This window comes from Crotalus tigris, unplaced genomic scaffold, assembly GCF_016545835.1.
Source record: "Crotalus tigris isolate CLP2741 ecotype Arizona unplaced genomic scaffold, ASM1654583v1 scf7180000018371.15429387391:27106975, whole genome shotgun sequence".
Lineage (NCBI taxonomy): Eukaryota > Metazoa > Chordata > Lepidosauria > Squamata > Viperidae > Crotalus > Crotalus tigris.
The window spans coordinates 10,236,403-10,258,509 of NW_024096970.1; positions in this window are offsets into that span (position 1 = coordinate 10,236,403).

Below are 22,107 nucleotides of genomic sequence, written 5' to 3' on the forward strand. Positions count from 1 at the left end.
CTTTCCCATTTTGTGACCTCAACTTTCCTGAACAAATTTAATTTGGCTGATAGTCACCAAAATGTATTTCACTCCTATCCTATCCTATCCTATCCTATCCTATCCTATCCTATCCTATCCTATCCTAGCCTAGCCTAGCCTAGCCTAGCCTAGCCTAGCCTAGCCTAGCCTAGTGAATATGCCACCACAAAAAAGACACAAAAAAATAATACATCCTTTGTTCATCTTTTCCTTCCCTGTATGACTGGGAATACAGAATATAAATACACTACTAGCAATGAATGCTGTTTATTGCACAATAAAACTAAGTCTAGTTTATATTTTAATAAATAAAGTTGCGGGAAAGCCTTGTTAGGGCAGGCTGATTTTTGATATTGTCAAGAGTGGGTCTTGTGAACAAAGAAACATAGAAGAAAAGGAAAGAAGTGAAAGAAACTAGAGTAAAAGTTGAAGGGTTGCAGAAAGAGTGTGACTTCTGTGAAAAAGAATCCCCCAATGGAACTAATGGAAAATGGGTGTAAGGAAAGAGGATGTGAAAGTTGTTTAGAATAAAGTGAAAAAAATATGTTGTAGAAGGCCACAGAAATGTTTGGAGTTATGCTAATGAGAAGTGTGAAAGAGTACGTTTGATGGAATGATACAGTTAAAAAAACTATGAATGACAAGAAATGGGCATTAGCGAATGACTTCTGAGAAATGAGAGAAAAAGATGAGAGAAAGCTATTGTATAATGTGTATATAGAGACAAAGATAATTGCAAGAATGTAGTTAAAGAGAGCAAGGAATGGTTAACACTGAAAGAGAAAATGCAGAGCAATTTTGAAAGAAATAAAGACATGTTTTGTGAACAAGTAAAGAGGGCTCAAGAAAGAGCTTGCAGCAGAGTGAATGGAATTATAAATAATAGTGATGAATGATTTGGGATGAAACTGAAGTAAGAGAATGAAGATATGTATGGAAATGACAGATCAAAGTACTTGTTTTTGACAGGGAAAATTATGCAAACAATTGTAAGTGTTGCATGAAGGCAGAAAAACTAGAGTAAGAAGATTAATTTATGTACTTCAGTAGAATATTTAATACAGATGGGAAATAAATGAAGAAATGTTAAGATTTGACAGTACTGGTAGAAAAGTAGTGGATAGGATTGTATGCATGTTGAAGAAGCTAACATGTCTATGTATTAAAGCATGTATCTGCCTGTAATGTTATGAAAGGGAGAGTTGGGTATGTCATGAGAAACATGCAAGTAAATTAGATGCAATTTGAAGTGTGTTTGATGCAATAAGAAGAGATAGGGTCAAGAATGAATGGCTACTAAATAAAATGAAAGAAGTATATCAAGGTAGTTTGGCCATAGGACTGAAGCAAAACCAAATGTAAGAAATGTAATGAAATGTAAGAAAAAAGAGTCAATAAGTAAAGAAATAAAGCCATGACTGAATGAAAAAGAAAGAGGTGAAAAGTTTAAAGAACAAAAGAAGTGTGGATGTAGTGGAACAAGAACGGTTTGCAAAGATATAAAGATATGACAATGTGTAAGGAAAGTCATTGGCGTAAAGCTGACTAATATATATTCCTCTTCTTTTTATATGTCAGGCCTTTAATTTCTTTGGTTGTATGCATGTCTGTCTGACAAATATTAAATGTCTGCTATAACATTTAATTTAATTAAAGTATCTAAATATATCAAATCAAAACTCACAAGTTCAGGTCCATCAGTGCAGTAGAAAATCAAACCATTTGGTTGTTATTTTACTGACAAGGTTTTCTACTGATTACTGTTAGCTTTTGTAATCTGGAAGCATTCATAGTCTTTCCAGTTTCAGAGATACACTTTCAATTACCTTTAAATGCAAACTAGTGGCATGATTAAATTTATACGCATCTTGTGGTGGTCTCCCATGGAGAATGAGACACGCACGCAAGTATCTCGGGATGGGAGCCCAGAGCTGACTCTTGCACCCTATTTTATTGTTACTAAGGTTTTTACATCACACAGCGTAAGCAAAAGACGTATATAGGGGTGGTTACAATGTATCAAATAACAGACACTTTCCAGATGCAAGGCTACTGCAGGTGTTCTTATCAGAGTCTGTCCAAATGGTTGATGAATGCATCCTGTGTCTAGAGCGGTCCGTTTGTTATCTCAAGGACCTTGTGGGAGATGTCTATGGGCAGATGCCCATGGACATATTTGTGCAATTAATCCCACACATCTTATCATTCCTTGTTGATCAAGAACTTTTTTATTCAGCACGCTTATTCCAAATTAAATAGGAATACAAATGAATAGTATTTTTAAGTCACTGATGAGCCCTGATGAATTCATGAATTTCTCACTAGATGGAAGGACAGAAAAATAACTAAGCGAGTATATTATATATCAGCACAATTCTGGTTTTGTTCCAGTTGAGTTATATGAACAATCCATGTCATGTTGGTCTTATATGGTTAGTTGGGTTTTAAAGGCTGGAGGCAACCAAGCAGACAGATATGCACTGTCTATCCTTCAAAACTACCACCTAGAAAATGGTAGTAGGGTCCGAGAAGAAAATGAGAGAGGGGGAGGATTTGATTTAAGTCCTCTGTGAAGAAACACCCATTCCAAGAGGAAATCATTTAATTTTATATGCATAGACATTAAAGGGTCTTATGTATGCTGCCAAAAGCTATTATCTGTCAGATGAGTTCCCCCCCTTTCCTTGCTTCGGTTTAGCTAACATTTACAGTAAATCTCTTGCAGTCACCATTAAATCTGCAGCTGCCTTGAGCGATAGTTTCAATGGGTGTGTTGACAGCCTGAGTGTTAATAATGATGCAAACACTAACCTGTTTATTGATTTGCTTTTTGTACCCTTCAACCTAACTCACTTCTTCTCACTCTCAGAGGAGAAATCTTGGAATCAGTAATCAGGTGACAGCTCCAAGTCCTTTTTGTTCCCAGCATTGTCATCCAACCCAAACTCCCAAAGATAAATTACAGGTGCCTTATTCTGCCTGTGCCAGCCACTCGCTGCACTGTTACTAAGAGCGAGATGTAATATTTGTCACAGATGCCAGCAGACGGAAGGCCGGGTGAGAGGGGGAGCAGCTACTACAGACATAAAAAGCTTTTAGCGTTTGACAAGAGATGCATAGGAGAGTTTTAAATTTAGCCATTGCAGTGGAGGCCATTGCCTATCCATTAAAGTAGCTTGTCACAGGACTGGAGAGGTGGGACCAGATCTGAGATTCAGACAGCTTTTAAGATGTTGGGAATCTGCATGGAATCACACACTGTCAATAGGAAGTGATGACTTTTTTCTTCTTCTTATCCAGTTGATCTTTTCTGAGACCTGTTTGTTGAAGCTAAGTTTTAGATTTTTATGGGACACTCTAACTAGGGCTCTATAAGAGAGGTCTTTCAGATTTCTAAGAAGAACCCTCTACTCTATAACAGAGATGGGTAAGTATTTTACTGAATTCATTAAAAAAAATAATTCCAAAGATTTGCACATTTCTTCACAAATGGCAGGGAAAAGAAATTGCTATTTAAGGAAAAAAAACTAAACAAATGAAGGCAAATATACGTGTCCCAGGACAATGTTACGGGATCCAATCTGGGTCAGTCACCAGGACCAGAGATTTTCTCTTCTGAGCTTTCAGATGTGTGCTGGAGCCCATCTCCAAGGATCGTCTCTCTAGCTAGAGAGAAATTCATTGAAGACGGACTCCAGCATGAGTCTGGAGGCTCAGAAAACTGACCCAGATTGGATCCTGCAAAAATAAATAAATGTCATCAGATGTTAAAGTGATTCTTCTGTCCATTAGATTTGATGACACTGAATGCTTTCTAGGCTATTAAAAAAAAATAATCCAGGATTGAAATTCTCAATCTTTATCCATAGTTATTCCAGTGAATTAGGCCTGCTGATATTTTTTTTTAGTTCCTCATCTTCAACAGGTACACAGTAAATCATCTTCAATGACAACACTGTAAGCAGGAACTATTGTACAGCCATCTCTATGCTGGTAATAGCTGAATGGAGATGGAAGGCTTTTGTTTCTTTTTTGATAACAGCTGACAACTCTAGAAGCATAAATCCAGAAGCATAAAAAAGAAATTGAATGTGAGAGAAAGCAAAGCAGAAATATTCATCCATTCTTACTCTTACAAACACCCCAAATTTCAAAAACAACTTCAAGATGTATTTAGCCAATCATTAGTATGATGAGCCCAATCAGTAGCACAAACAACTGATGATAGGCATATTTGATCTGGTCTGATCTTGGGGAGTGGGCAGAGTAATATAGAAAAAGTTTCTGAAGTTGTCTTCTGTTAAATCATTTAAGACTGTAAAGATTATTGGCAAATTATGGATTTTAGTTAAAATACATTTGAGTCTAGTGCAGGCTTTTGATCTAACAGGAGACTGTTGTGTCCTGAGCCTGCAAAAGCAGGCTCGGGACGTTGCTATGGTCCCGGGCTGTTGCAAGCTGCCTGGGACCAGACTAAGCAGCACCAGCCTGTGCGTATGCGCAAGACGTGAAAAGTGCGCCATTTTGTATTGTAACCTTTTTGCCCGGGGATTCTATTTAATGTGAGAGAGGCCTGCGAGCCTCTGGGTTGTGTTGGAGTGAGCAGAAGAAGAATAAACAGTTGTTGGCTACAAAATGCGTGCTCTTCTTTTGCCATTAACTCGAGGACTTAACAGAGACCATGATCAAATATCTTTGCAAGTGCATCCTAAACCACATGAAACTTGCAGTGACTTTTCAAAGGGATCACCAGATAGACTGCATTGCAGATAGACCTAGCTGAAACTGCTTACTACTATCTAAGGGTTGCCTGTTTCCATATAGTCTAGATCTAGTAGTAGTAACAAGCTCATATTGACTATGGCACTTAACGTATACAAGGACAAATAAAATTGACTGGATGACTAGTCCCATAGAAGACCTGCATTTTGGAGTTTCCTATTCTAATATGAGGTGAGGAGGAGGAGGAGAAAGGAAAAAAGAAGTATTTTGTTCTTCTTATAGGATGTGGTCAGAAAACAGAGAGAAGAATCAAAGAGTATCAGTTTTCCACTCAGGGAAGAGATAAAGAACGGAACAACAGAGGAATTTGTTTGCTCACTATTTTTATTCCTAATGCCCTTCTTGGGCGATAGAATAAAAGGTGCAAAGACACAAAGCACGATTAATTATATATTTAAAGTTAAACAATATCTAATCTCTGCTTTTTTTATCCACTGTGGATTCCAAATTCCTTACTAGCTTCTGTAGTGGGTAGTATCTACCCTAGTTATTGAATGTCAACTAAAAAGATTTAATCAATAGGCTAAAAAGCAGCATGCAGACAATTGGACAGGACTTTACTTGACTTAATTTCCACATCCATCTTCATGAGAAATCTCTATAACCAACTTAGAGATTTTTTGTCAAAATAAGTTATGAAAAAATAAATCCATACAGTATCTACATAACACTAAAACTCTTGTTGTCAAGACCTTTAACTGGGTGAAATGGTGTAGCACAGGATGACAATTTTTAAACCAATATACTTTAAATGGACTAATTTACAGAATATGTCCAAAATCTGGAACCCATGGGTCCCAAGGGGATGAAATTTGAGAAAGTTGTGGCTGCTATTGTGCAGCTGGGTGGCTGCTGTAGTCACATGATTTTCATTTTCAACATTCTCAGCCAGTCTCACAATCCCTTGTTCCCTCTTCATCCAGCAGCAGTAACTTCCTTGCCTGCTGGAAAGAGAAAGGGGAAGCGAAGAAAAAGGAAGGGAAGAAGGAAGGAAGACACAAAGGAATGAACAGACAGGAAAGAATCCCTGCACACCCTTCCTGGTCCATGTCAATTCCCTGCACACTCCCCTGACCTGTGCTGCCCCCAATCTGGCTTCTCCAACCTATGCCCCCCCACATGCCTTCCCTAATCCACCTTTTCACTTATTGTGCTTCCAGTTGCACCTGCATCCTTCTCTGTTCCATGCAGCACCTCTTGAGCACCATCACATACTCTTCCTGATCTGCACTGCTCCCTACATGCCTTGCACACTCCTAAGTACCCCCAGGCACACTTCCCATTCTGAGTTCCATTTCTTATTAGTGTGGCAACTCTGGCACACACCCATGCATCTTTCCCAACCCATGCAGCACCTCTCGCATACCTCCATGTTCCATTCATGACCCACACATCTGCATACCCCTTCATTCCCTTCCCTATCTGACAGTAGTCACTTAACTGCCTGTAGACCTTGGACTTGCAACTTCCTGCTGGCTTGCCCACTGGCTTTTTCCCTGGAGGCTTCCCACAAGCAAAGAAAATGGGGAAGCCAGCAAGAATTCTAGAGAGCAAGAGAGCAAAAGAAGTAAAGAAGATAATTACTGAATTACAGTACAGGATGGAAGAAGGGAAGGGGGGAAGGGGAGGAAGGAAGGAAGACAGGGAGGGAGGGAGGGAGGAAAGGGAGGGAGGGAGGGAGGGAGGGAGGAAGGAAGGAAGGAAGGAAGGAAGGAAGGAAGGAAGGAAGGAAGGAAGGAAGGAAGGAAGGAAAATTTCTGATGCTTCCTGCCAGCTTCTCACAAGGAACCTGAATGGGGAAGCCAGTAGGAAGTTCTTCTTGAATGAGAAGTGAAATGTCTTCAAAGAAAAACAAGAAAGTCCAGTTGCCTCCTTTTTATTTATACAATTAGATGTTTTTTGTTTGTTTTGCAGATGACTCTGTTAAGGTTGGTGATTTGTTGACTTGGTTAAGAAATATACAATGGCTTGGCCTCATGAAATATCTATTTAGAAGCATGGAAACCTTTCTTAGTCTGGAAAGTAGGCAGAAGTTGATTTGCTGGTTGATATTAAATGTCAGCACTGACACATAGTATGTCATGGTTCCAATAGAGGAATCTCTTCAAAAGAACTTTGAGGCATTGTTTTCCTTAAAGAATCTTTTATTGAGAGACAAAGTATTGGCACTACATAGTTGAAGCCAAAAATTGAATTCCCCTCCCCGGCACAAAATAGCAAAGTGCAATTTCCTCCTCCAATTAATAGTCATAAATCACATTCCCCAATTAACTTGAAGCATGGGCTTTCTCCCCATCTCTCCTACCTGCCAAATTTCTATCAATTCTGGACCTAATAACCTTGGGTTCCCATGGCTGAGTTATTATTGTTATGACTAGGTGGACTCTCATCCACATTCCCCCTCCCAGCATCAATGAACTCTAAAAGCAATAGAGAAAAGATGGCTACATTTCCATCTGTTGTCAAAGCAAGAACATCCAATGTTAGCAGCATTGACACAGTGTTTGCAGAAAGTCTATTTTCAGGCATTTCCATGTGTCCACCAGATTTGCTTCTACTCACTGTTGCTCTTTGTCCCTCCTGCTGGTTACTGGTCTTTCCAGCTGGACAAAATGGCAGCCATATAGCATCCTATTCATGGTAATTCTTCCCTCATTGTTTTTTTTTTCATTTCATGAGTAGGTAGAAAAACACCCAACCCACCACTGTAGGGGGAATGGCAAGGCATTTCTTCTGGGACAGGAGCTAAACTACAATAAGGGTGAACTGACTTGGGTTACTGAACCACATGGACTTCAGGGGCAGAATCTAATTTGATTTCTAGAACTTTTGTATATCAGAAAAAATGTCAATTATTTACAAGAAACCAGGGGTGGGAGTGGAGGGTTAAATTACGGTAACACCCACAACCACCACTAGATGGCACCCAACAATTTCAAAAACAGTTTTTTTTAAAAAAAAAATTAAAAACAACCATAGAAATCTTTTGATTTACTTGTACTGTCATATCAGATTTGGGTATATATTCGTATCTGAGGATGTCTTAAAAAGTTAAATACAAAATACAACCAACTGCCTCAGAAGATTGCTGTCCTTGATGCAAACTTATTTGGGGAAGCAAATTGTTGCAAATAACTATTGATGGGAAAGCCCTTATCTGAGACATCATGTCTGTTGAATGAGAAGCATTTAAACATTTCAGTATTTATCAACTTTGACTATAGGAGCCTTGCCTTTGGGGATCTTTGTAATAATGGGTGGCACAAGGGTACATCTTTTTTTTAAATTGCTACCTTTCATTTAAAATAATAAGTTTTTAAAGCTGCTTTTAACCACCACCTTTTCCCAATCACCTGTCAAGGTATCTTGGACTATAATTCTTGATGTTCTCAACCAGCATGAGTATTAACAGCACAGTTAAAACACATTAACAGCTGCTAAGAGTTGTGGTGGTACAGTGCTAAGAATGCAGTACTGCAGGCTAATTCTGCTGACTGCGAGGAGTTCAATCCTCACCAACTCATGGTTGGCTCAGTCTTCCATCATTCCAAGGTCTGTAAAATGTGGACCCAGATTGTTGGGGGCAATATTCTAACGCTGTAAACTGCTTAGAAGGGGTTGTAAAGTACTATGAAGTGCTATATAAGTGTAAGTGCTATTGCTATTGCTACAGTATAGGAAAATTTGGGAACTGTAGTCCCAAAATGAAAAAGGGAGGGGGGGGAGATTCTACTTTATCATCAAGATGATAATTTCAAAGTAAAATGACAACATGTTAATTTTAGTATTTTAATGGTGTCTATATTTGTTTTTAATTCTTGAAGAAAAAGCAGTATTTATATGAGAACTCTACTTAAATATTGATGCTGAGGTCTTGGTAATCTTGTTCACATGATACCATTGCATTAATTCTGTACTACACTTTTGAGCAAACCTACACAGGATTTTCCTGTCAAAAGTGACTTGGATAAAAGTAAATGACCTGCTAGCAACTAGGACAAATAGAGTGCAACATTTTGGAGGCCCCAGTTTTCTCAGCCCTTTAAAGTTATACATGCAGATGTGAAAATCTGCAAGGCAGTCTTTTCCACCGCAAATGCAGACATTACAGCCAGCTCCTTAAGTATCTGTATGGCTGACTTGTGCTCTGCTGATTTCTCTGACTGACAAAGCTGTTTGTTTGCCAGAAGTAACTGTTATAAAATTATGACTTGTGCATATATAATGTTTGTGTTTAACAAGATGACAGAAATGCCACCTTAGTAAAAATGGATTGTGGTTACAGCTGCACAATTCACATCAGACAAGATTTATTGTATTAAGGTTATGTAATCATCTCAAAGTCTGGAGCAATGATATGAAAAGCATATACTTCAATCTGCAATGTGAGATTCATTGCAGCTTTCTTATTAACTTGTGGAAGCATTAGGCCTACATTATCCATTTTGTTACAGCTTCATTCAGCATTTCCAAAGGAAAACAGATACATAAAAATTGGAGGATACTAAATATTCAACCAGACAAAGCTATCTGAATGACTATATATGCATATATAATGCACATGTAGATAGATGATAATGCTTGTATTTGCAATTTTGTGCACTTTTAAAAATCTCAGCTTTAAAAGTCTCATCTCAGAAATAGGGATCGATAAAAGTATCATTTTTTCAGTTTCTTATTCATGGAAATATAGCAAGTTCAGTTGTTATCATTATCTGATTTTTATGAAGCTGGCAGATTTGAACTTAAGGTTTTTTTAAAAATATTTTCAATACATCTTGTACATTTTTATTTGCAATTTTGTCTAGGGTTCACATTACGTACAGTTTTCCCTAATAAATTGGACTTTCAACCAATAAATGTATTAATATTTGTAAATATTTATTGTTTATCTTACTTTTTAAAATTGTTTGTAAGCTACACTTCAAAATCTGAAGAAAGTTTCAGTTGGTGCCTTGGTTTGAAAATGCAGAATTAATTTAACTCATTTTCAGAGGTGAAACTAAAAGTATTTGTCCTGCATGTAAAGAAGTAAATACTTCTTTAGTCCAGAGCGTCATGTTGGTGGGTCTTGTCAGTGAGTAGATTCTCATTGATTTTAAATCACTTTCCAAACTTTCTAGTTGATTGTGCTTTATTGAGATATAGATGTTGATATTATTAGATACAAAATGTAAAACAGAATCATCATCTTAAAAAAAATGTTTGCTACCCTGAATATATATCATTTTAATTCCAAAGAAATGCCATGGAGATTCTGGCCATTTTCCCTTTAAATGAACTTAGTTCATCATCTGGAGTAATCCAAATATTATTTTTCTTCAATAAGTCATGAGGAGAGTATTTATATTCCTTCAGTGATGGCTGAGCAGCTATTTAAATCATTAGTGTGCTATTGGCCTTAAGGCTGAATGCATGAGGAAGGCTCACCAGCTATTCCTTTTTTTTCCTCCTCTCTCCTTGAGAAATAAAAAAAAGAAGAAGTAAAGGCTTTTATTAGCTAACTCTAGAAATTCTTACTTATTCTAGGCAATCAGAATTCAGAGAGGTTCCACAAAAATACAATTAAATGTTTAAGTCTGAATACTGCAATTAATTTTTACAAATTCCATAGCCACCCTGTTTTGATCTCTCACAATCTCAAAATCAAGTTTTATTAGTTCCATCTTTCACCAATGACAGCATGAAACTCAATTTTCTTCTGATGTCAAAAAAAATCCCAAGATATTATATTAATATTTATAAATAGTTGATCAGTCCATGTCTGTCTGAGTCTGATTTTGGTGCTTAGTTAGGCTTTGACATTTGATTCCATGGCCAATTTCTGGGCCACAGATACAGAAATATTAGTATATATCTGGGTTCTCTGGCCAAAATCCAGATGCCTGTTTTTTCTCGCTGAACTATAAACACCACTGCCCATATCATGATCTACTTCTGTAAGTCCTATCAGTTTTAACATTGGTTTAGTACCTGGCAGGATTGTGGATGAACTGCAATTCAGTTCATGCTGAAGTGCATGCTTTCAGTCCTTTTCATTGTACAGAGCTATTTGTACATTTTTTGGATCCCACTCAGTTGGCAACTAGCCTTCAGCAATATTTACTACTGGTAATTATTAATTATTTGACAGTTATTAGCTTTAGCTTATAAGCTCTTGTTTGACATTGGCTGAAATCAGCAGAGACAAATGTTTTTGAGCACATGGAACTGATTTCTAATAAGCTGGATCCTTGCCCATCAAGCCAATATTGGTTATTCTTATAAGCAGCCCTCATTTTGTCATAAGAGAGCTTTCCGATCCTAAATTTCCCTAATTTTCTTTTCAGATGAAATGAAGTATTCAATTCTTCCAAAGTGGAAATAAACTAACTTCTATCTCCTGAAATGGAGTGAAAGCAAGAAGATCCCTATTTTGCCCTCCCTTTTTTATTATCCTTTGAATATCATGATTAAGCTTGTATTTGGGCGCTGATCAAAATCGTGGTCCTAATCAGGATCAGATTGCCTCCTACAATATTTTTTAATGTGTTCTGAGTAAGCTGTTTATACAAACTCAGATACTGAAGTTGCAGTCCAAATTGGTTGTTCCTTCTTAAAAATATAACACATTATTAAAAAGTCTGAACTAGTAATTTAAAAAATGTTCCCATTATGTAATCCAAGTCAGAGAAGGATCTCAACGCTTTAAAAGCTCACCTTTCAATTAAAGCATGCTTTTCATACTCATGCAAATTGTCCCAAAGGTGCTTTTTCCAAAGGAAACTGGACTTTGTTTTTTCTTGAAGATGTTTCGCTTCTCATCCAAGAAGCTTCTTCAGTTCCACAATTTTGATCTGAATAACTGAAGAAGCTTCTTGTATGAGAAGCAAAATGTCTTCAAGGAAAAACAAAGTCCAGTTTCCTTTGAAAAAGCACCCTTGGGACAACCATGACCTGGATGACTGAAAATCTCCATAGACAATCATGTAAATTCAATTCATGAAAAAACTTCTTCAGCACTTTTCATTAAAACTCACCAGAGTTTGATTTTCATAGTTATCATGCATTTATTACTAGTGAACCACAATGCTACACAATCCCAGAAATTAAAAGGTTCAGGATCATCCCTCCATGCAAGTGTTTTCTTTCTTTCTTTCTTTCTTTCTTTCTTTCTTTCTTTCTTTCTTTCTTTCTTTCTTCCTTCCTTCCTTCCTTCCTTCCTTCCTTCCTTCCTTCCTTCCTTCCTTCCTTTTGCTAAATAAAGCATGGCACTGTGTTTAGGAAATGAAGGTTTCCTGATATCTGGTCACTTTCTATTCTGTTTTGCTCCATCCCTCCATCCATCCATCCATCCATCCATCCATCCATCCATCCGTCCCTCCCTCTATATGTGTGTGTGTGTGTGTGTGTGTGTGTGTGAGAGAGAGAGAGAGAGAGAGAGAGAGAGAGAGAGAGAGAGAGAGAGAGAGAGAGAGGGAAGGAGGGAGAGAGAGACAGAGAGACAGAGAGACAGAGAGACAGAGAGACAGACAGCATTTCTTTATTTAAACTAGGGCTACCAATTCCAGTTTGGCTTATAAAAAAATATTGCACCAAGTTATTCCACTTTGATTTTAAGAATTTGTGTTATAAAATGTTAACTTTATCAGGGAAGGTTGTAGGAAGGTTTTCTAAGGAATGCAATAACTGCTTCATAATTTTAAAAAGTTGGACAGCACAAACTAAATATTAAAAAAAACCTTTGAAGAAAGTTATGGATTTCCTAGAATTCAGTAAGACTTTTGTAAGCTGTATAGAAATTACATTCCATATGTCTATTTACTGAAAAAGCAATATGTTACTTATGCCTAATATTGAAACAGAAAGGTGAATGCTTATTATTTTATATATCTGATAGGTTAAATTTAGGTCATAGCTTTAAAAAGTCCCAAAATAAAATATAGTTGTTTAATGATCTCTAAAACGTATGTTTTTATTTATTTATTTTTGAAAGGTGAATGCTTGTTATTGTATAAAGTAAGACATTTAGGTCTACAGCTTAAAAAAAAATCCACCCATAAATTAGAGTTTTATGGATTTTGTTTTGTTTTAAAATACATGGGTAGGAATAGAGGAACAAACTTAGTAAAAAATGAGCTTTGTGAAATGAATTAAATGAATATGTCTTTTAAAAATTCAAGAACCTTCCATCTAATTATTACTAAATGTGAAGTGTGCAATCACCAATTACTAGACAGAACTGGCAGGATAGGTTCTCTCATCACTTTTTTTTTTAATATAAGTGACCTTGTCTTTGACATTTTCTTAATTTTCTCACATACAATTTAGAATTTTGTTCCCTTCATTTACTCTGTGCTTTTAATTAGCTCCAGTTTTTATGTCACAAACACTCAGTAGTGTGTGTGCATGGAAATCTCTCTGTACAGTAGTGTGCTTTATTTTTCTGAGCTCTCCTGTACAAAACCCTAAACTAGCTAATTCCAGAAGGGAGAAAAAAAACAACAATAATGCTGCATGACAAAATTCTGCTTCACACTCTTTCCTTCATTTTTATAGATGGGATTTATTTTGGGAGGGCTGTTTGTGCTTGTAATTGGACTAGTCCATTGCACCTTTTAATATTTCTTCCTTAACTCTTCAGATATTTTACTTCTTAATACCATTTTCTTGAGCACAGGTTCTCCTCGGGGCTGTGTCTTAAGTCTGCTGCTGTTCACCCTATTGATCCATGACTGTTGTGCTAGGTTTGCCACCAACCATATTGTGAAGTTTGCAGATGATACAACAGTAGTGGGCCTTATTCATGATGACAATGTGGATGCTTACCGCAAGGAGATTGAAGGGTTGGTGAACTGGTGCAAGGAAAACAGCCTAGTTTTAAATACCGGAAAAACCAAAGAGATCATTGTTGATTTCAGAAAAGGCAGGCACAGCCACACTTCTCTGTGCATTAATGATTCATCCATAGAGATGGTTACCAGCATCAAATTCATGGGTGTGCAGCTAACAAGCAGGCTGGCTTGGTCGTTCAACAGCGAGACACTGGTGAAGCGGGCTCAGCAGTGCCTACATTTTCTGTGTCGCATGAGAAAAGCACATCTTCCTTCTCCTATCCTTACCACTTTCTACAGGGGGATGATTGAGAGCATCCTGTCATACAGCATCACAGTCTGGTTTGGAAGCATCCCTGCTTCAGACAGGAAGGCAGTGCAGAGAGTGGTGAGAATGGCCGAAAAGATCATTGGTAGTTCCCTCCCTCCCATCCAGGACATAGCACAGAACTGTTGCTTGAGCAGAGTCCGCAAAATTGTCTGGGATGTTACACATCCTCTTCATGACCTGTTTTCCCTGTTACCTTCTGGGAGGGGGGGGGGCTTTGTGGTATCCGAAGCAGAACATCCAGATTCAGCCATAGTTTCATTCCACACAGCATTAACCTTGTGAACTCTCAAGCTTCCTCCTTCCGTTATATATTCAAGATGGACAATATTTAATATTTATTTGCTACGTATATGTAGGGATGTGGGTCTATATATATGCTGTACATGGTATGTTTAGGTGTGTGTCATGTATGTGTTTCACTTTGAGAGCGGGCAACTAAATTTCATTTTTGATGTGTGCCGTTGTGCCCACAGTAAAAAAAATTGACAGTAAAGGTTATCTTATCTTATCTATTGTCTATGAATGTCCACCGAAAATCAGTCATGGCATTCAGCAAGCTCCTTTCCGATAATAAATTTGTACCATGCCAGCTTTACACTGTAGTCTTAAAATTTAGATTTGGGAGAAAATCCCATGTATTCATTGGAAATTGGATCAGAATAAGCTTGTTTTGGGATTTTGGATTATAGCTCTCGAAGTGACTTTAGCTGAGAAGAAGGATTCAAAGAATTTAGAATAAGGTCCAGAATGTATGGAAAAAGTTATAAGATGACTTTTCCATCCTAAAGGATCTGAACAAAAAGTCTGGAAATAATCTTTACCTTTTACTTGTATTACACATGGAAAACAGATTAAGCTTCAATCACACTGTTGCATCCACCATCTTGAGTTTTGTGACCATACCCTGTGGAGTACAGGTGGTCAATTGAGCAGTCAATATCTCCATCATTCTTGACATTTTTAAGTAACAAACTCCTGTGGACAAGGATTGCTTTTGTTTATGAAACTACAGGTAGTCATTGACTTACAACAGTTCATTTAGTGACTGTTCAAAGTTACAATGGCACTGAAAAAAGTTACTTATGACTGTTTTTCACACTTACAACTGTTGCAGAATCCCCATGGTCACATGATCAAAATTCAGATGCTTGGCAGCTGGTTCTTATTTATGACAGCTGCTGTGTCCTGCGGTCATGGTTGATCAGCTTTTGTGATGTTCTGAAAAGCAAAATTAATGGGAAATCCCATTAACAAATGCAATGATTTGCTTAACAACTGTGGCAAGAAAAGTCATAAAATGGGGCAAACTCACTTAACAAATGTTTCACTTAACAACATAAATTTTGGGCTTAGTTGTGATCGTAACTTGAGGACCACCTGTACTCTATGGATTAATATTATGATATTAATCACAAAAGCAACAATATTGGCCTAGCGACACCAACAGTTATATTCATAAAAAAATTCCTTCATTGTCTTCATATTATTTTCTGATTAAAACGATACCATACTTCTTTACATGCTGTAACTGACAAGTTCTTTTGAAAATAAGTAGAGATGCATTTGCTAGTAGTTATACTACGTGTCATTTGTTTTGCAGGGTTATACAGAAGAAATAACTAGGATTATACTTTTTCAAACTAAACTTCAAATCTTTTCTAGGATTGTGAGGTTTTTTTAACTTTTTTTTTCCAAAATGAAAGGCTTAATCGGTTTCCAAATTCCTTATAAACAGAGCATGGGGAGGCAAGGGTATGATAAAACAAGCTAAAAGTTTGTCAGGGCAACCGGTGCAAAATAAAATGATTTATTTCTGAATGAGTATTATTTATTTTTGCCAGAGATAATTCAAAGCACAGAAGGGGGAAGGAACACTTTTTATCAGTTTTCATGACTTGTTCTGAAATGTGAATTAAATGATGTTCTATGGGCTACAAAAACCAGATTTAATGTACCTTCCAACAGTCAGTATTACAGATTGTCTTATTTTTGCCTTCTGCAGGCAAATAATGAATGGGAATTTCTTCAGAACAAAATGATAAAGATAGTTTCAAGTTGATCTTTAGTCCTAATGATCCATGGTTATATAGTTTCTTGGCAACAGTGTGGGAATTATTTTCCACAAGCCTCTTCCAGAAGTTTCAACCCTCACCCATCCCCAACCCACATACAAATTATCTGTCTTGCCTAAAATCTCATGGCCTTCCATCCTAGCTAATTTATATTTGGGATTCTCTGAACTGGATTGTTTGCTTGCAGATGTTTCATTCACACTGATGGTGTTACCTAGTTTGGTAATGAAACATCTACAGGCAAACTATCCAACTCAGAGAGCACTAAGACACCCTGAGCTATGCTTATTCTGTTATATTGAACCTTATCTTTGTGATGTCAGTCAAGATTGTAGAGGGTAAAAGGATAATTTTTTTCTGATAAACATTTCCATATTATTTTATTGGCAACATAAGAAAGTGATTTGCTATTGCCTTAGTCCCATGACTTACTGCATCCAGTTTTGGTCACCACAATGTAAAAAAGATGTTGAGACTCTAGAAAGAGTACAGAGAAGAGCAACAAAGATGATTAGGGGACTGGAGGCTAAAACATATAAGGAACGGTTGCGAGAATCGGGTATGTCTAGTTTAACGAAGAGAAGGACAAGGGGGGACATGATAGCAGTATTCCAATATCTCAGGGGCTGCTATAAAGAAGAGGGAATTAAGCTATTTTCCAAAGCACCTGAAGGCAGGACAAGAAGCAACGGGTGGAAACTAATCAATGAGAGAAGCAACCTAGAACTAAGGAGAAACTTCCTGACAGTGAGAACAATTAATCAGTGGAACAGCTTGCCTCCAGAAGAAGTAAATGCTCCAACACTGGAAGTTTTTAAGAAGAGACTGGACAGCCATTTGTCCGAAATGGTGTAGGGTTTCCTGCCTGAGCAGGGGGTTGGACTAGATGACCTCCAAGATCCCTTCCAACTTTACTATTACTAACCAATAGGCCTGTTAGGCCTAGCCCAAGAACAACACAAACAATCCAGCCAAAGTTCAGTTTTTTATTTGCTCACACCATATAGACAGAATCCTATCAGACTAGACCAGTGTTTCTCAACCTTGACAACTTTAAGATGTGTGGATTTCAACTCTCAGAATTCCTCAGGCAGCCAATGTTGAGAAACACTGGACTAGATCTTTACTATTCTCACCCTAATGCATATACCCTGGGAGATTTTAGAGAGTGGCTATAGTAAATCTCTTTCTCTGTCTCCAAGACAGCTCTGGACTATGTTGGTTCTTGTCTTGCAATCCTTCTTGCAATGTGCCTTTCTCCTTCCTAGGAAACTGCTGCTCCATGTAGTCTATTACACCACTTTTCCTTTCAGACAGAATCATCACAAAATTTCCTGATGATCTCCCATCCAAGTATTTATTAATCACACCTGAACATGCTTAGTTAGGATCAGTTAAGTGCTGGCACCTGCTATGGCAATATAGAAGATAGAGATCAAAGATTGTTGTAGTCCAGTAAAAACAATACCTAGGGATTGCAGGCAATATTCACAATCAGTGATGTTTAGTAAAAAAAAAAAAACCCACAAATCTTTAGCCCAGAGATCATTAGACCAGGGAAGAATGGATAATCATTTGGGGGCTGAGGCCCATGTTACATTTTTCTGGGAATATGGGGCACAGTATAGGGGCAATAATGGAAAAAACATTTATGTATGTGTTTGAGATTATTAATTTATATGTTGACATTATTGGCCACCCAGAATAATCAGAAATGGGTTGCATTTCTGAATAGATTGAGTAGATTAACTAGGTGGACTTGCTTATGTCTCATGCAGCTGGGACCCAGATTTTATTTTATTTTCCCCTTGCATAGTCTTTTTCCTGTGTTAGGTTTACTTTAGAATTTTTGCTACCATATTTATTTATTTTTACCTATTTGTATACTTCTTTGTATGCTGCTTCATTTAATGATGCTAAGTGTTTTACATCTCATAAAACCAATAAAGCATATAATATAACCATAACCAGTTCTATGTTTTTCAGTTTTAAAATACTTTTAAAGGAATTGTGGTTGGAGAAGTGTTGTCATCTGAAAAAAGAACCGAAAAAGGATCCAAGTGCCACACGTTCATTTATTTAAAACATCATATAGCTGCCCATCTTATACCAAACTATGAGCAGCTCCCAATCCAACTCCCTATAGTAATTTGTCAAACATTGTCTCCCTCTCTCTCTTTCTTTTCTGCCATGCAAGGCCTTATAATAGTACAGAGGCAACCATATAGCCACCTTGAAGTATTTAAATACAATATGTTTGTCCTTCATCATTAATTCATTCAAGCTCTACTTTTTAGATATAATTGACAGAATCCATTTTTGTTCTCTGACAATTCAGACAGACAGTATCAATATTTTTTTAAGTTCATATTTTATTCAATTCTGCAATATAACGTCAGAGCATTTTGTTTTTTTTCAGTTGTATGGACTGCTGTTTTAAACAATTTGATGTGAGAAATTGCCCATGTTTTATGCACAATATTAGCATTATGCAGATGCTGTTTTATCTATATTTAAATATGTATTGTATTTGTTGTTCATTGCAACCTATTCTAGTTTGGAGGGGCTTCTTAGGGGGCTCATAGCTATAATGGTCAAATCATAAGGCAGTGCTTGCATTTGAAATAGAAGTAATCCCTTGCCCACTTTTGAACTTGACAAAAATAGGTTTTTCTTACTAAAATTCCTAATTATTTGTTGCCACTGAAAACAATACAGTGCAAACCAGTGATTTTCAAAGTGAATATCTGAATCCACTGCAATGGAAGACAACTGAAAACAAAATGATGGAAGGGAATATGAGCCCGTAATCAAAGGAAGAGCATCAATGTCAGACGGATATAGGGCAGACTCCCTCTCAGAAATATTGGGAATTGTAGTTGTAACATGTCTAGAAGGCTCTAGGCTGGAAAGGCTGATGCAGGAATATTTAGGGGAGAAAATTAATACAAAAATGAGATGTATTTCTTGGGCCATGCTGATTAGTGAGGAGGGTATACACAAGTAAAACAAAAGCATTAGCTTCCTCATTTGCATACAGCACGCAAAAATAAGCAAATAAAAAGACTTTAAACAAAATGAACCAGAGTTAGAATGGGGTAAACACTTTCCCATGAAATGGATTTTAGGACGGACTCTTGAACTCTTCAGTGGCAAGACAGATTCATTTTCAATGGGGGTTGCTCTTGCTCTCTTCAGCTTCATTTGTAAGACCAATTACAGAGCATTCTGTACAACAATTACTGGCATTAAAACCACTCTGTTCCGTTTGATGAATTTTAGTAGTAATTGAACAGAAGAACCCATCAACTGAAAGACGGTCCAATCAAGTCTGCCCACATGCTGAACTGTAATTTCTATTCCTCATATGCAGAATGCAGTGCAAGACCATCAAACTTTTCCTGAGCTAGTTCAGACTTGCACACTAATTTCAAAATTTTGATTTTTGAAAAGAATTTAACTCTAAAAAAAAATCTAATCAGCCACCCTGCCTGCTTTTCAACCAGATAAATGCAGCCGTTGCCAGAGAAAAGTAAAAGTATTGTTAGTTTGATATTTTTTATTAGATGAACATCTGTTGATGATAATAATGTGAGCTCAAGTTAAAAAAACGTTTGACATCAAGTAGAAGGAAAAACTGACAATTTGCCTCCCTCTCAAAACATACCATAATTTATATAGTAGAAGGAATGCCTTGTTTCCTTAGAGTTGTAGGAGGTACATTTTAATTTATTTCCCTTTCCCATTCAAATAAAATCAAATCTCCTAAATACCTAAAACTCGTATGATTTCAGTCTAAATTTCAAAGAAGTAGCCTTTGAAATTTGGGAGGCAAACTATGCATAATGTCACAAAATGGTTACCGTGGTCAAAGAAGTCATACTGATTTCTCCCCCAATTATGGTACATTATTTTCATGTCGTTTTTATCTCTTTTGGTGGGCCCATTTCCAAATAAAGGGCTGTGTCAACTCTACAAATGAGCATGGTTACAGCCACTTTTCTTCTCATTCTAGGTTGCCACATAGAACAGAGGAGGGGGGTTATCCAAGTGCTTCGTTTGTCAAAATAATCTTTTGTCCCATGGGAACCAAGGTCATCAGCTGCTCTCGAGACTGGAGGCTGGGCGTTGCGTAAAAAGTCCGCCAAATAATCATACTGGGGAACATAGTTGCTTGCATAGTTTTATGGGTGGGACTTTTAACTTTGTATTGGGGAATTGTTATGTGTGTATCCTGACTTGGTTTCACTCTTGACCGTGCCGATACTTTGTAACTAATAAACATGTTCTTTGAAGAATTTGCAAGCCTTGGAGTTCTGTTTTATTTGTCTCTGTCTGTCGGAAATCATAACAGACTGGACTAAACTCTGAAGAAATATCAAGCAAAGTATATGTGTAGGAGACCACCGGTAGGAGAATCTACCAGGAAGTTTCCTACAGCAATTTGCAATCCTTATTCTTATTTGGAATAAAAACAAAAAATGTTCATATTCAATTACAAGGCAAGAGTTTCAAGTTTCCCAAGGTGTTTCACAACAAGTTCTTTTTTCCCAGCAGGACTCTTTCTGATATTTGCACAACCAAAAGTATTATAAAGTATTAGAACCCTGGTAGCTCAGTGGTTAAAGTGCAGTATTACAGGTTGACTCTGCCTACAGCCTGGAGTTTGATCCTGACAGGGCTCAAAGTTGACTCAGTCTTTCATCCTTTTAAGGTCAATAAAATGAGGGCCCAGATTGTTGGGGGAAATATGCAAATAAATCTATATTGTAAACCACCCAGAGAGTGCTGTAAAAAAAAAAAATAAAGATGAAGGAATCTGGAGCTTTTTAAAGAATTGACTCTAAAAAAGTTGAAGATCAATTGAGGAACTAAATGAGGGCCAAAATCTTGAAGATCTGCAAACAGGTGCTATGCATAGGTGGATCTGAAGCCTGGAAATAATTAATAAGTTATAACAAATCTGTTACAGGTATGATAATATTTTCTTTTGATTTTGTCATTAGAGATATTGATAATCTTAGTGGCAATGAGGCCCAGCTTTGGCCAATGTGCCTGCTAAGACTGAAATAGTCTACATTCAGTGATTCATAAATTCACAAGTGGATAACTGCAAATGTGCTTCCTCCAATTCCATCTAACCTCAGTACTATGTTTAGCTTAAGACTTCTGGCCTTGCTCCCATCACTGATTCTCAGGACAGTAGCTAGGAATAGCAGCCCATTAATGGAACGGCCTTTTAAGGAATGTTCAGTCTGCCCTAAGGCTGGCTTATTATAAATGACAGACAGGAAAAGTTCCTCTGCCCTTTAATCTTTGTATTATGAGGTACATTTTTGTTTCCTAGTTTTATCTGTAATGCTTTTTAATGGAAGTTATTTATTTTTTCCCTTTTGGACCCACTTGGAGGAAAAGTAGAACAACCATCACCACAGCAACAACTTTTTGATTTCTTTTCCATTGAGAAAGTAACTCAGTCTAGAAGGAACGGGGAGGAATTGTAAAATCTGGAGAGCAGAAACAGGTTTGTGTGCCTGAATAAATGATTTAAAAACAAAAATCTCTTTTTCAATATATATATATTCCATCACAAGCACAAAATTCAGAAGTGATATCCAAATAAAAAACATAATTAAATATATTCTCTTCGTTGAACAAAACAATCAATTTAACCATTTCTGCTTTATTTTCCTTGCTGTGGAAATATTCACACTTAATAATCTTTATAAGCTATCACCATTTATATTAACCAAATTCACTGTATTCTTTCAGATTTTTTTTTTACCTTAAAGGAAAAATACTTTTTTAAAATCCATTTTAAAACACTTAACTTTTCTTTAAAAACATTTCTAAAATAAAAAAAATTATGAAACCTTGACTTTGGTTTTTCCAGTTAGATAGATTTGTTGTTATAGAAATGGCTAGCTATGTACTAATGTGTAAAAGTAAAAAGTTGGGGCTGTAATGTTGTTATCTTGTACTGTGCTAAAAAGAGTTGGAAATCAATGCCTTTTTCTTTCTTTCCTTGTACCTCATATTTTCTTCCTGTCTCTTTTTCCCTACCTTAATTTCCTATTTTTATTTTTTT